The sequence below is a fragment of the Miniopterus natalensis genome, chromosome 13, assembly GCF_054644295.1.
Source record: "Miniopterus natalensis isolate mMinNat1 chromosome 13, mMinNat1.hap1, whole genome shotgun sequence".
In the NCBI taxonomy this organism is placed as follows: domain Eukaryota; kingdom Metazoa; phylum Chordata; class Mammalia; order Chiroptera; family Miniopteridae; genus Miniopterus; species Miniopterus natalensis.
The window spans coordinates 22,130,507-22,142,733 of NC_142093.1; the positions used below are offsets into that span (position 1 = coordinate 22,130,507).

General features: G+C 45.8%; 1 protein-coding gene and 1 long non-coding RNA gene across 4 annotated transcripts in view; both read left to right on the forward strand.

The window, feature by feature from the left end:
* LOC148091623 (uncharacterized) overlaps positions 1 to 8,925 on the forward strand; it is a 108,374-nt gene extending 99,449 nt beyond the window's left edge. For both annotated transcript variants that reach the window (XR_015715518.1, XR_015715519.1), the window contains one exon: positions 5,774 to 8,925. This is a non-coding gene — a long non-coding RNA (uncharacterized LOC148091623). The remainder of the gene's footprint in view (positions 1 to 5,773) is intronic.
* Positions 8,926 to 11,184: 2,259 nt separating this feature from the next.
* Positions 11,185 to 12,227, forward strand: part of PPM1B (protein phosphatase, Mg2+/Mn2+ dependent 1B) — a 52,379-nt gene continuing 51,336 nt past the window's right edge. Inside the window, exon 1 of one of the 2 annotated variants that reach the window (XM_016204102.2) lies at positions 11,185 to 11,297. The gene's annotated coding sequence lies outside the window, so the exon portion shown is untranslated. The remainder of the gene's footprint in view (positions 11,298 to 12,227) is intronic. The other variant, XM_016204103.2, reaches the window with a different exon arrangement.

Here is a 12,227-nt window from a genome sequence, read left to right on the forward strand (position 1 = left end):
CAAAGGGTGGGGCTGGTGCTCCACACGTGGGGCTCAGATGCATTAGCGCAGTAGTTGGAGTCATGAGAATGGGGCATATTGCCAGAGAAAATGGTGTAGAAATCATAGGGCTAGAAGCTGAACCTTAAAAGAATTGAGGGGAGAGATGGTTGGAACAGTATAGTCAAAATGCTGAGAATTATTTAAGCTGCGTGATAGGTACATGGGGTTCATTATATAATATTACTGTCTGTTTTTGTGGGGGTCTGAAAATTTCTGTAATAAAAACTTTTGAAAAAGAAAACAAAAACCACGAAAACCTTGGAAACTGTCTCTCACTATGAAGGAGCTTCCTGCTCTTGCTTCAACAACAGCCCTGCAGCCTTATACCTTATAACCCTTGTCCAAGGTGTGAACCCACTTCCATACTTTGAGACAAGTTTTGGTAACAAGCAGGGAGGATGTTAAAGGCCCTAGTTTGGTTTCTCACTGGTTTGCTTCCAGCCGTTGCTGCTGCTGGCTGCTATGGGAGCCTTTGGCTTCCTCTCCCATCACCATTTCTACTTGGTTTCAGAGCCTGAATTTCTCAATCCTGATCTGCAATCTTTCTGTGGCCAATTATCTAAGTGCTGGGATCTCTACTATTTGCCAGAAACGTAAGGCCTTTATCTAAAGGACGTTAAACGTGGGCATTATTATGAAACCTTTTAAACTAATAGCACTCAAGTCCTGCATGTCCCTTTCACCATGAATTTTTCATTTGAGAATATTCTTACAGCTATTTCCCTGAACACTTGTTCTTAGAATAATCAACCTGTGGCTTTACTCCTGTGTTCATCTCCTTGATGTCTGCTCTATACGGAAAGTCTGCTTCGATTCTTAAGATTAGCACTCATGCCCTGGCCAGTTTTGCTCAGTGGTTAGAGCGTCAGCCTGTGGACTGAGGGGTCCCGGATTCAGTTCCGGCCAAGGGCTTGTGCCTCTGTTACAGGCTTGATCCCTGGCCCTGTCGGGAAGCATGAGGGAGGCAACTAATCGATCTCTCTTTCTCTCTCTCTGAAAAGCAATGGAAAAAATACCCCCGGATGAAGATTAAAAAGAAAAAAAAGATTAGCACTCGTGCCCAGCTTTAATAGCGGGAGAAAAAGAGCTTTCAGACAAGTAAGCAGGAAAAGAGTGGTTGCAGATGTGGAAGGAAAACAAGGGAAAGTAGTACATTTCCTTTAGGTGTCTGAAGCATGTGCAAACCGCCACATTGCATAAGCAAACGGCAGCGCTGCTAAGAAGCAAAAGCTCAAGAGTTGGCAGAAATGTATAGTTTATTGTAAAATGAAAACAAAGCAAATGGATAATGTAAATAAGCTTGGGCATAAATGCTAAACTGCTTACATAAATGGCTGATATTAGTGTTTTCCACAGCCAAGCCTATTTAAACATTTTGTAGTTTTGCAGCATTTATACAGTTGGGCTTCAAGTGGAAAGTGTTTCTGATACCACCCACTGTGTTATAACCATAATCTCAATCATCTCAGGCTCGTGACACAGGCTTTAAAACACAGAAGGAGCGTGTGGCCCTAGGGCAGCCAGTTTGGGCCTCCGAGGCTCTGGGGTTGCATGCAGGTCGGTGATCGCTTGATCAGCTTCCTCTCTTCGGAGGAAGTGGGGTGTGGGGCCTGCCCCGCCTTGCTGGGGTGGCACTGGGGAAAGGGAGAACATCCAGTGAATTACTTGAGAACCCCTAAATTCAATTCAATAAGTACTTATTGAGGACCTACTGCGTACAGTGCACAACAAAAATATAAAGTTCTTGCTGAATTGGAGATTACTTTCAGCAAGGTTATTACTTCTCATACTTTTTTTTTTGGCGCAAAGCGTCCCTTTGATAAATCCTGTGGGTTCCTTCTTAGAATAATGTTTTTAAACTCATAAAAGTAAGTTCATAAGATTTCAGAGGAAACCAATTATATTGAAATAGTCATCAAACTTAATAAAACAAGCTGTAAATTTATGATAAAGTAATATAATATGCTTCTTTATGAATACTTTAAATAAGATCTAGTGGTGAGACTAGTGATTCCTATAATTTCAAAATAGTGTTGAGTATAAAGTATTTCAAGAGACTTGCAACAACTCTAATGTGATATGAAAATATCAGTAATTTCTGTTGGTAATAAAGTCACAGGTACTACTAGTGATATCTCACAAAAACTTCATTTTTTAATGGGGTTTCATGTCTTTCATGTCGACCTTTCCTCTTTTTTTTTCTCTTGATCCAAATTGGCCTCATCCAGTCTAATAGCACCATGACTCACCAGCCTCCCTCTTCCTTACAGATCCTCTCCCTTCCTTAATCATTAAGCTCTTAGGATATCAGATCCTGGTTAGCCTCAGTCTTAGGAACAAAGACTCAGGTCTGTTGACCACAGGAACAGAGTTTTGGGTCAAACTAAAGATAACATACTGTCTTCGGTTCTGTTTCAGCCCCTGCTCATGAAAGTGGAACCACACCCTCACAAAACCAGGCAGAACAATGCCATGGCTGACCTCCGGAGCTGATACAATGATCAGATACTCCTTACCCCGGCCCCAACCAATCAGTAGAACCCATGACTCCTTAGTCACCATGATTAATAATTTTTCCGGTATATAATCTATAGCAGTGTGAGACATCAGGGAGCCAGATCTTAGAGCATTAGCTCATCAGGGACTCCAGGCTTGGTGTCATTTCCTTAAATAAACCTCTACTTTCTTTGCTGCAAACTTCTGTTTGAGTTTTATTGGGCTTTGTGGGCAAATGGATCCCTTTAGTGCGGTAACAGTGCTGCTGCTGTTTCTTGTCTACATTCATAAGAAAGAAATGCTAAACTTCAGTTAGAGGTTAGTAAAAATAAATGTGTAATTTTTCCCCCCATTTGAGTTCATAAACTTGTGATTTTAATCCCCTTGGACTCTATGGACCCCAGGTTAAGAACTTCTAATGCTGGCTCTGGCTAGGTAGCTTAGTTGTTTAGAGTGTTGTCCCCATATATTATGGGTTCAATCTCCAATCAGGGTACATACAAGAAGCAACCAATGAATGCATAAATAAATGGGATAATAAACTCATGCTTCTCTCTCTCTCCCCCCCCCCCACCTTCCTCTCAAATCAATAAATTACCCTAGCCTTTTTGGTTCAGTGGTTAGAGCACTGGCCCTCAGACTGAAGTGTCCCAGGTTCGGTTCTGCACAGGGGCACGTACCTAGGTTGCAGGCTCCATCCCTGGAGGCAACCAATTGATGTGTCTCACTCCTAGCGATGTTTCTCTCTCTCTCTCACCTCCTCCTTCCACTCTCTCTGAAAAGCAATGGAAAAAATATCCTCAGGTAAGGATTAAAAAAAAATAAATAAAATCAATAAATTTAAAAAAAAAATTTAAAAAGAACTCATCCTGTGTGTGTGTGCACACAGAGAGGGTAGAATGTTAGAACAATAATTACCTAAATAATTAAAGTATGAGGCAGAATAGGGTAAAGTGGTCTAGAATTGGAGCAGCAAAGCGCTGTAGCAATTCACTCAGGAGAGGAAACCAGAAAAGGCTTAAATCAGTAAAGGGGAAGAAAATAAAATAAAATATGGGAAGCCCAGCTGACATGGCTCAGCGTTTGATAATCGACCTAGAATCCAGGAGGTCGTGCTTCGATTCCCAGTCGGGGCACATGCCCTGGTTGTGGGCTCGATCCCCAGCACCGGGCATGCAGGAGGCGGCTGATCCATGACTCTCATCATTGATGTTTCTATCTCTCTCTCCCTCTCCTTTCCTCTCTCTGAAATGGATAAAAATATATTAAAAAAAAAAAAAAAAAGAAAGAAAATAAGGGAAGGCAGGCACTTTGTCTTCTAGGTCATCCTTTCCTTCCCATCCTCCTTCTCCCTAGCTCATTCAACTGACTAAAGCTGGTTTATCTTTGGAACTAGCCTTAGGTGGAGCATGATTTAGAGCAGTTCTCAGTCGGTTTGGTCTCAGGATCCCTATGCCGTCCTACAAATCATTAGGTGTCCAAAGAGCTTTTGTTTGTGTGGGTTATATCTATAAACATTTATTATACTAGAAATTAAAATTGAGAAATTTAAAAACATATATTAATTCATTAAATAAAAACCCAGTCTGTTTATATAAATAGCTTTTTTTTTTTTTTTTTTTGGTGAAGCATAAGTATATTTTCTAAAACAATAAAAATATTAGTGAGGAATGATATTGTCTCTATTTTTGTAAAACTCAATCTCTGGCTTAATAGAACAGTTGGAATCTGTATCTGCTTTTGCAATGTGTTATATAGCCTCTGGAAAACTTCACTGTATTCTGAAAGAATGAGAGTGAAATTGGCAAATAATGTCTTAGTATTATTGTGAAACTGGTCTTGACCTTGAGGACCCTCTGGGGCCGTCAGACCATCTTTGAGAAATGATTTAGGAATTTCTTCTAATATTTTTCTTGTTTTATGATTTGAATTTTCTTCAACTACAGATAAAAATAATTCTATTACCAGAAATAAATGGTATAAAAATTCAAATGTGACACATCCGGGCGTGGCTCAGCAGTTGAGCATGGACCTGGGATCCAGGCCATGGGGGTTCAATTCCCGGTCACGGCACATGCCCAGGTTGCGGGCTTGATCAATGACTCTGTCATCATTGATGTTTCTATATCTCTCTCCCTCTCCTTTCCTCTCTCTGAAATCAATAAAGATATATTTAAAAAAGAAAATGCAAATGTGTGTGTGCTGGATAGCTCTTGTTGTCCCTCCAGGTATCCAGCTGTCCCTTCACCTTTTTCCATCCTGTTCTGTGACCTATATGAATAGTATCAACAGGCTCCAGTTAGGTTTGGCCAATGAGAAGCACTTACAAGAGATCAAAGGGAGGGAGCAGAGTGAGGTTTGGGTATTTATTTCCTACTTGATGAAGGCTCCCTATATGTCCTTCACCAAGAGTCAGAGTTCTTGACATGGGACCCTCTACACACAACCTACACACAACCCTCTATCAGGTTTCTGCAAACCCTTCCTATACTCATCCCTGTAGGCATATGGATGACAATGCACCTCCCTTTACTAACCCAAAGGGATTAGGCCTTTTGACTTATCTCTACCCTGTCTCTGCACCTTTGGAAATAGTCCCTTTATTACACTGTTTTTCAAAATTCCTAATTTGAGTGTACCATTTGTTCCTTGCCGACTGTGACTAATGAAAGCTGTGAGAGTCATATGATGTTAAGGATAAACTTCAGTTAAAGTATTCTCTATGACATCAGATCCAGTTGATTTTAATGGAAGTTAGAGAGCTGTAAAGCCCTGTTGTCTCAGAGTCTGAGGCCTTTAAGGCTCCAGAAAGAGAGCTGGGTGCACTGAAGACCTATTGGTATCTGTAAAGACTTCTTGGTTTTGCCCCTGCTTGAGTTTATTTTTATCTGTGTAAAATTAAAACAGAAATATAGCTGTAAAAGTATTTTAAAATGCTAATGTGGCCATGCTTCTGGGCAGCAGTGTGCCAGTGCCAGGCAATTAATCATGATTGGTCTAAGTCAGTGGTTCTCAAAGTGTGGTCCCAGGACCAGCAGCAGCACCTGGGAACTTGTTAGAAATGCAAGTTCCCAGGCCCCACCTGAAACCTATTGAATCAGAACCTCTGGGGGTGGGTCTTAGCAATCCATGTTTTCACCAGCCCACCAGGGGATTCTGTCTGCTTGGTAGTTTAAGTTTTACTGTAAGCAAGTCACAACATCAGAGTTTCCTAATTTTCTGGCCTCCCTTGCAGGTACATGTGATTTCCTCATACCCTCCTGCCTTCAACTTGAACATCTTATCTGAAGCTGCATTGAATGTGCTGCAATCTTGGAGCAACAAGATAATTGTAAAATCACTGACCTTGACATCACTGTTGGCCTCCAAATGTCTTGTTATGTGAAAAAAATGCCATCCCACACCTTCCAGTTTTTAAGCCAATGTTCAGGTTTTCTGTTCGTTGTAGCTAAACATATTTCTAATTAATATAACATGGTTTTTAGAAAAAGACTTTCCCCTCATGATGATAAGAATTTTAAACAGTATTTTAATATTAAAATGGAGCAGAGGGCAAAATTCTTACGGATTTTAAAGATAATTTTTAACATGTGTGGCCCAATTCTTGCTAAATCCCTAGATACCTAGTGATAAAAGGGCCTCAGGGCTAGGAGACCTCCTCTGGAAATGTTTGAGAAGCACTTTTAAGAGAAACTGTGTGGTTTCATGAAAGTCAGTGTTGATCATTTCTAAGAAAGTAGCAATGGTCAATGAAAGGGAAAACTTGTTTCCTACTCTGTTTACAACACTTCTGAAAACAAATCAGTGAGTTGTTTTCCTCACATTAAACAATTCTGACACTACCTGGACTTAGTGCCGCCCCCACAGGTTTAAAGGCTCAGTCACAAGTCCTAGGTTGTGACCTGTACTTCTGACCAACCAGCTATAAATCAGGAGTTACCACAACCCCCTCCTTCAGTTAGACAATTTGCTAGAACAGCTCACAGAACTCAGGAAAGCACTTTACTTACTACTGCCAGTTTATTATAAAGGATACAACTTAGGAACAGCCAAATGGAAGAGATACATAGGTGTATGGAGGGGCTTGGAGCTTCCATTCCCTCTCTGGGCTCACCACCCACCCAGCACCTCCCTGTGTCCACCAGCCCATGAGCTCTCCAAACCCAGTCATTTAGGGTTTTCATGGAGGCTTCATTAACTAGGCATGATTGATTAAATTATTAGTTGTTGGTGATTAAGTTTGTTCCTAGCTCCCCTCCTCTCCCCAGAAGTGCAGAATGGGGCTGAAAGTTGTAACCCCCTCATTTCATGGTTAATTCCTCTGGCATCCAGCCCCCATCCTCCAGGTTACCTCATTAGCATAAATTCAGGTATGGTTCAAATGGGTTAATGGGTTTATTATGAGTAGCAAAAAATGTTCCTCTCCTATCATTCAATAAACTGCAAGGGTTTTACAAGCTCTGTGCCAGGAACCAAGGATAAAAACCAAATATATATTTGTTTTTATATCACAGTATCACAATTAATTTCAAAGGCAGCAGTACCTATCATCTACCGTAGTACCCAATTCACAGTGAATGCTTAATAAATATTTGTAGAGTAGAACTGGTGAATTATTTTTTTTAATGAAGAAAACATTTATTTGTGGAACATTTCCAGTAGTTAAAAAGGGGATGGAGACCTAGCCAGTGTGACTCAGTGGTTAGAGCGTCGGCCCTCCAACTGAAGGGTCACAGGTTTGATTCCCATCAGGGGCATGTACCTTGGTTGCAGGTTCGATCCCCGGCCAGGGCACGTGTGGGAAGCAGCCAATTGATGTGTCTCTTTATCTCTCTCACATCAATGTTTCTCTCTCTCTCTGTCTCTCCCCCTCCCACTCTCTCTAAAAAATCAATGGAAAAAATATCAGCAGGTGAGGATTAACAACAAAAAAACACCAAAAAAACCCTTGAAGTTTGGCACTGAAACTCCTTGTCAGAGAGAGAGAGCACAGTGTTCTACATATAATGGGCACATAAATATGCTGACGGAATAAATGAAATTTCTTCTATGTGACATACAAAGAGTCCAATTCAACTGACTGGCATTGTATTAGGTACTATTATATACCTTATTTCATTTAATCTTTGAAATAACTGTGTGAAGTAGGCAGCACTGGATTACTAGTGACTGAGTGTGAGCTAAGTGCACCAGCAAAACTGGGGCACCCAAATTTGTTTGGAGAAAATTGACATTTGATATCCTACTTAAAAAAGAACATTAGAGTACTGTAGCCAATATTAGAAAAATCAGAACTTTTTTCAACATTATACTTAGTATTTTAAAGTACATATTAGAGAGTGCTTCGCATTACTAAGAGCATCTAGTGCTCTTCATCTGGCTTCGGAAGATGTTACGATTCCCATTTTGTAGAACAAACTAAAGGCTCAGAGAGCTTAGCTACTAGCCCAAGTCACACATCTAGTTAGTAGCAGAGCCCACTATGATATTATTTAACGTTTATGATGCATTATATACAGAAGTGGGCAAAAGTAGGTTTACTGTACCATTCTTTTGAGTTAATAAAGCCACTGTAAATATCATAACCTGCATGTCTTTTTTCCATACGACCAATTTTTAAAAATATTTTTTCATTGATTTTTTTTTTTTTTTTGAGAGAGGGAGAAAGAAACATTGATGTGAGAGCCAAACACCAATCAGCTGCCTCCTGCATGCCCCCTATGGAGGGTTGAGCCTGACACCCCAGGGCATGTGCCCTGACCAGGAATCGGATGATCAACCTTTTGGTGCGTGGGACTACCACTCAACCGAGCCACACCAGCCAGGGCCCATACGAACAATTGTAAACCTACTTCTGCCCATCCCTGTATTTATGATAATATATACTAATTTTCCTTTTAAAGTTGTGAATCTTTTGGGGCATTCTTTAATGGCTTAGTGTTTTAATCAAAGAAAGCACACAACAAAGTTAATCTAAATATCTGTTTTGATCCCTGTTGTATTCTCAACACCTAGAATAGTATTCAATGCTTTTGTTTTTAGTGATTGAAAGAATGATGTGCAGTCATTAGCCCACCTGAATGGTTGTGTTTTGTGTTAGTTTTGAGGTCAACCAAGGGAAAGTGAGAATGAAATCAAGGAGACCAAGAAGCTTCTACGATGCCCTTCTGAAGCATTCTCAAGACAAGGGTCCCCGGATGTCTCTGCTTTTATGATCTTTAGGTCCCTATCTTGAAAGCTGGAGTCCCAAACTATATATCTCCTGTATAAAAGTGTCGGGCAAAGGAGTGTGACTTAAGAAATTTTATTCTATAGTTCCTTTAAGGAAATTTTCTGAAAGCTGTATGATCCCATAGTCGTAATAAAGGAAACAAAGTAAAGATAAAATCTGAATGGGCCTACTTCTTTTTCTTCATTATTTTTCCTTCCAACATGCAGTAGTGGGGTCACTGAATTTTAGTTTACTTGCCTCCATTACCTACACCAGAGGGTCTCAATCATTGGTGCACACAAAAATCACCTGGGAATTTATTTAAAAATTCACCTCTCTAAGTCTTGTCCCCAGCATCCCTAATATTATAGGTGTGATTCTAATGCTGGCGGTTTAGCTATCACGCTGTTGGAAACACTGTCCTTATGCAAACTTGAGGAGCAGACCAGAAGGTCTGAACTGTAATTTCTGCTGTCCTCACACTGACCTATTCCCAAATTTGCCCTTTTCCCCAAAACATCTACATCCCCTAAGCTGCACGGCACTCGCTTGGGTCTTAGCTTAAATCCTCTGCACAAAAGAATGCGTGATGTTAAAACCCTCCCTCAGCGCATTGCCATTAAATCTCTCTGTATGTCCTACAGCATTAGAACGTCCTCCCGCGCTTCCGCTTCCGCCGGGCAGCGCGCCCGCGCCCGCCCCGCCCCCGCCCCCGCCCCCGCCGTGTCCGAGCGGAGCCGTCCCGGGAAGCCGGCCTCGGGGAGCCTTCGCGCCGTCGCCCCCGGCGCGTCCCGGGGCCTCCTTCCGCGGGTGTCTCCAGCTGCACGTAGGGCGCGGGCCACGGCAGACGCTACGCAGCTGTGGGCTGAGCGAGGGGCTGCCCAGGACCAGGCTGAAAGTTCCCGAACTCGGGCGGACTGAGGGACGAAACTCGGAAATGGGGGGCTCCGTGCCGGGCGGTGCGGGCCGAGAGGGACAGAGACCTCCGCCGCCGGCGCGGACCCTCCCGGGCGCACCTGCCCCACCTTCTCGGCTGCCGGGTAGCCTCTCCCGACTCCCCGTTTCCCGCTCGGCGACGCGGCCCTCCCCCCTCCCCCCCCCCCGGGCGGCCGGGCAGGTGCCCCGGCTCCGCTCTAGGATTGGCCCGCGATGATTTCATTGTTAGGGCACATCCGGGCTTTTCCCTCCCCGCAACGCCTCCCCAGAACCCCGCCTTCCGAGCGTCCTCCTCCCGTCGGCGCCCCTCCCCCCGCCGAGCTGAAGCAAAACAACCGCCACTCCCCAGACCGCTGCTCGTCCTCGCCCGCTCCATCCGCTTCCCGACTCCGCGGCCGAGAAAGGCGTTCATAACCGCCAATGAGGGGCGAGCAGCCTTGGTCAGCCAATCAGCAGCCGGCCCCCTGCAGTTCCGGGCGGGACTAGGCCTCCGCACCTATAACTGGACGTCCGTTGGCGCTTCTATGGCGCTTGTTTTACTCAAGGCTTAGAGGCCGAAAATAGAGGGCTATGGTGCTTGTAGAACTGTAAGGATCCGCACAGGCTTAATGGGATTGACCGTTTTCGAAGACGAGCCAATCGCTTTTCTCGTACTTCCCCGCCTTTTGAGCGTTCATTTAAAAACAGCCGGTGTGACGGACTTGGAAATTGGTTCAGTGACGGACACATAGAGAAAGCCAATGACTTAGGGCTCGGGTCACCCTTTCGACCAATAAGAAGAGAGAGCCGCTCTGGGTCGGCTTTGCTAGGCGGAGCGCAGGTGGATGTTATTTGATTGACGGCGGTTTCTGCTTATGGCTGGCAGGGTGGGTTGGTCCCTGAGGTCCGGGAGGATTAGCAGAGGCGGGGCTGAATGAAGTAAATGGTAATAAAGGGTTGGGTCTCACTCAGTGGGCGGTGTTTGATGGATAGTTGACCTTGCCAATTGAAGGTGGTCGCCGATGCCCAATGGAAATATTGTAGGCGGGGAAAACTCGGTGCCGAGGTACAAGGGGCAGCCGGAGTGGGCAGTAGAGCCGTGATTGACGGCCGGCTCAGCAAACCGAGGACAGCGAGAGGACGCGCGGCGTCCCGAAGGGACGGAACTGGGGGCGGGCCCCGCCGAGGGGCGGGGAAAGACGGGGTGCGGGGAGGGGGTTGCAGTAGGAGCGGAGCGGCTGCTGCTCAATGGCGGAAAAGCCGCCGGTGCCCTGACCGCCTCGTCCCCCTAGCAGTTGCGGGGGAGTTTCCTGCCGGCGCGGTTGGAGTCTCTGTTTCTCAGGGTTTGGTGGCTGGAAGATGCTCCAGAGAGACGAGGCTGCGGCGGAGGAGGTGGCGGCGGCCGAATCGGCAGCGGCGCTAGGGTGGAGAAAAGGCGGCGGCGGCGGCGGCTCGCGGGGCCCTACCGTGTAAACAGCTCCGGAGGTGGCGGAGGCGGCGGCCGAGACCCCCAGGGGGAAGCGGCGGCTGAGGCCAGGTCGCGCCTCCGTGGGAGTCCTGGGCTGAGTACCGCAGGGGGCTTTGCGGCGGCGCGAGCGGACGCCCGGGACCTCGCCTTCCTCGCTCGCTCCAGGTAAGGCCGCTTGGCGCCGCGCCGCAGGGCGACCGCCCGAGGGCACCGCCGAGGCCCCGGCCGTTGCGGGGGCGCCGCGCAGCTCCGGCCGCGGCCTCGGCGCGTCTCTCACTCGCTTCCTTTCCCGTGTCGCGGAGCCGTGGGCCGGGGAGCGCCGGCCTGGCTCCCGGGTAGGCCCCTCGCCCAGCCGCCGCCTCCGCGCTCTGCCGAGGCCGGGAGCGCCTTGTGGTAGCAAATTTCAGTTTGCTCCGGCGCCGGGAGTGGGGAGCGTGCCCCTGCCCTCTGCCTCGGCCCGCGAGCATCTCTCTTGAGCGCCCCGGGCCACCCAGGCTCCCTGGGGCGGGCCTGCGTGGAAACACTGCCTGTTCCATTTGTTTCCTCGTCAGCTTCTGCCCCACTTTGCGCTCCGCTTCACTTCCTTGTTAAATCGCTCTCCCTCTGCTGCCTCTGCGCCTCGCCGCCGTCTTCCCCTGGGTGCCTTTAAGTCGTTTCTCCTTTTCGTCTCGGCAGGCTCAGGGCTTCTCTGCCTTCTCCAGCGTTCCTTTTCGGATGTCATTCTTTTTAACCAGGGCAGTTCTTAAATGAAATTGCTGTCGTCGGTACTCCAAATCCACCGGAGGCCCATTAGGAGGACACTCGCCAGCTTTAGGTGGCAGATCCTGTTTTTTATAGCTTAACCTAACATCCTTTTGAAAACTATATTATCAGATGTAGACTGTGAAAATAACACTGAAGTAATATTTTAAGTGAAGGGCTCAGTGAGGGTTGAAAATACTTATTTCATTTTTTGAGTTGCATGACCTCTGATGTCACATTTAGCAGAACTAGAACGTTTGCCCATCATTATTTAGTAAAAATGCTTCTTAAGCGTTTGATAGTGGCTTAGACCCAACAGTAATTCAAGTTGGCTTAAAAACAACTAGAAAACTT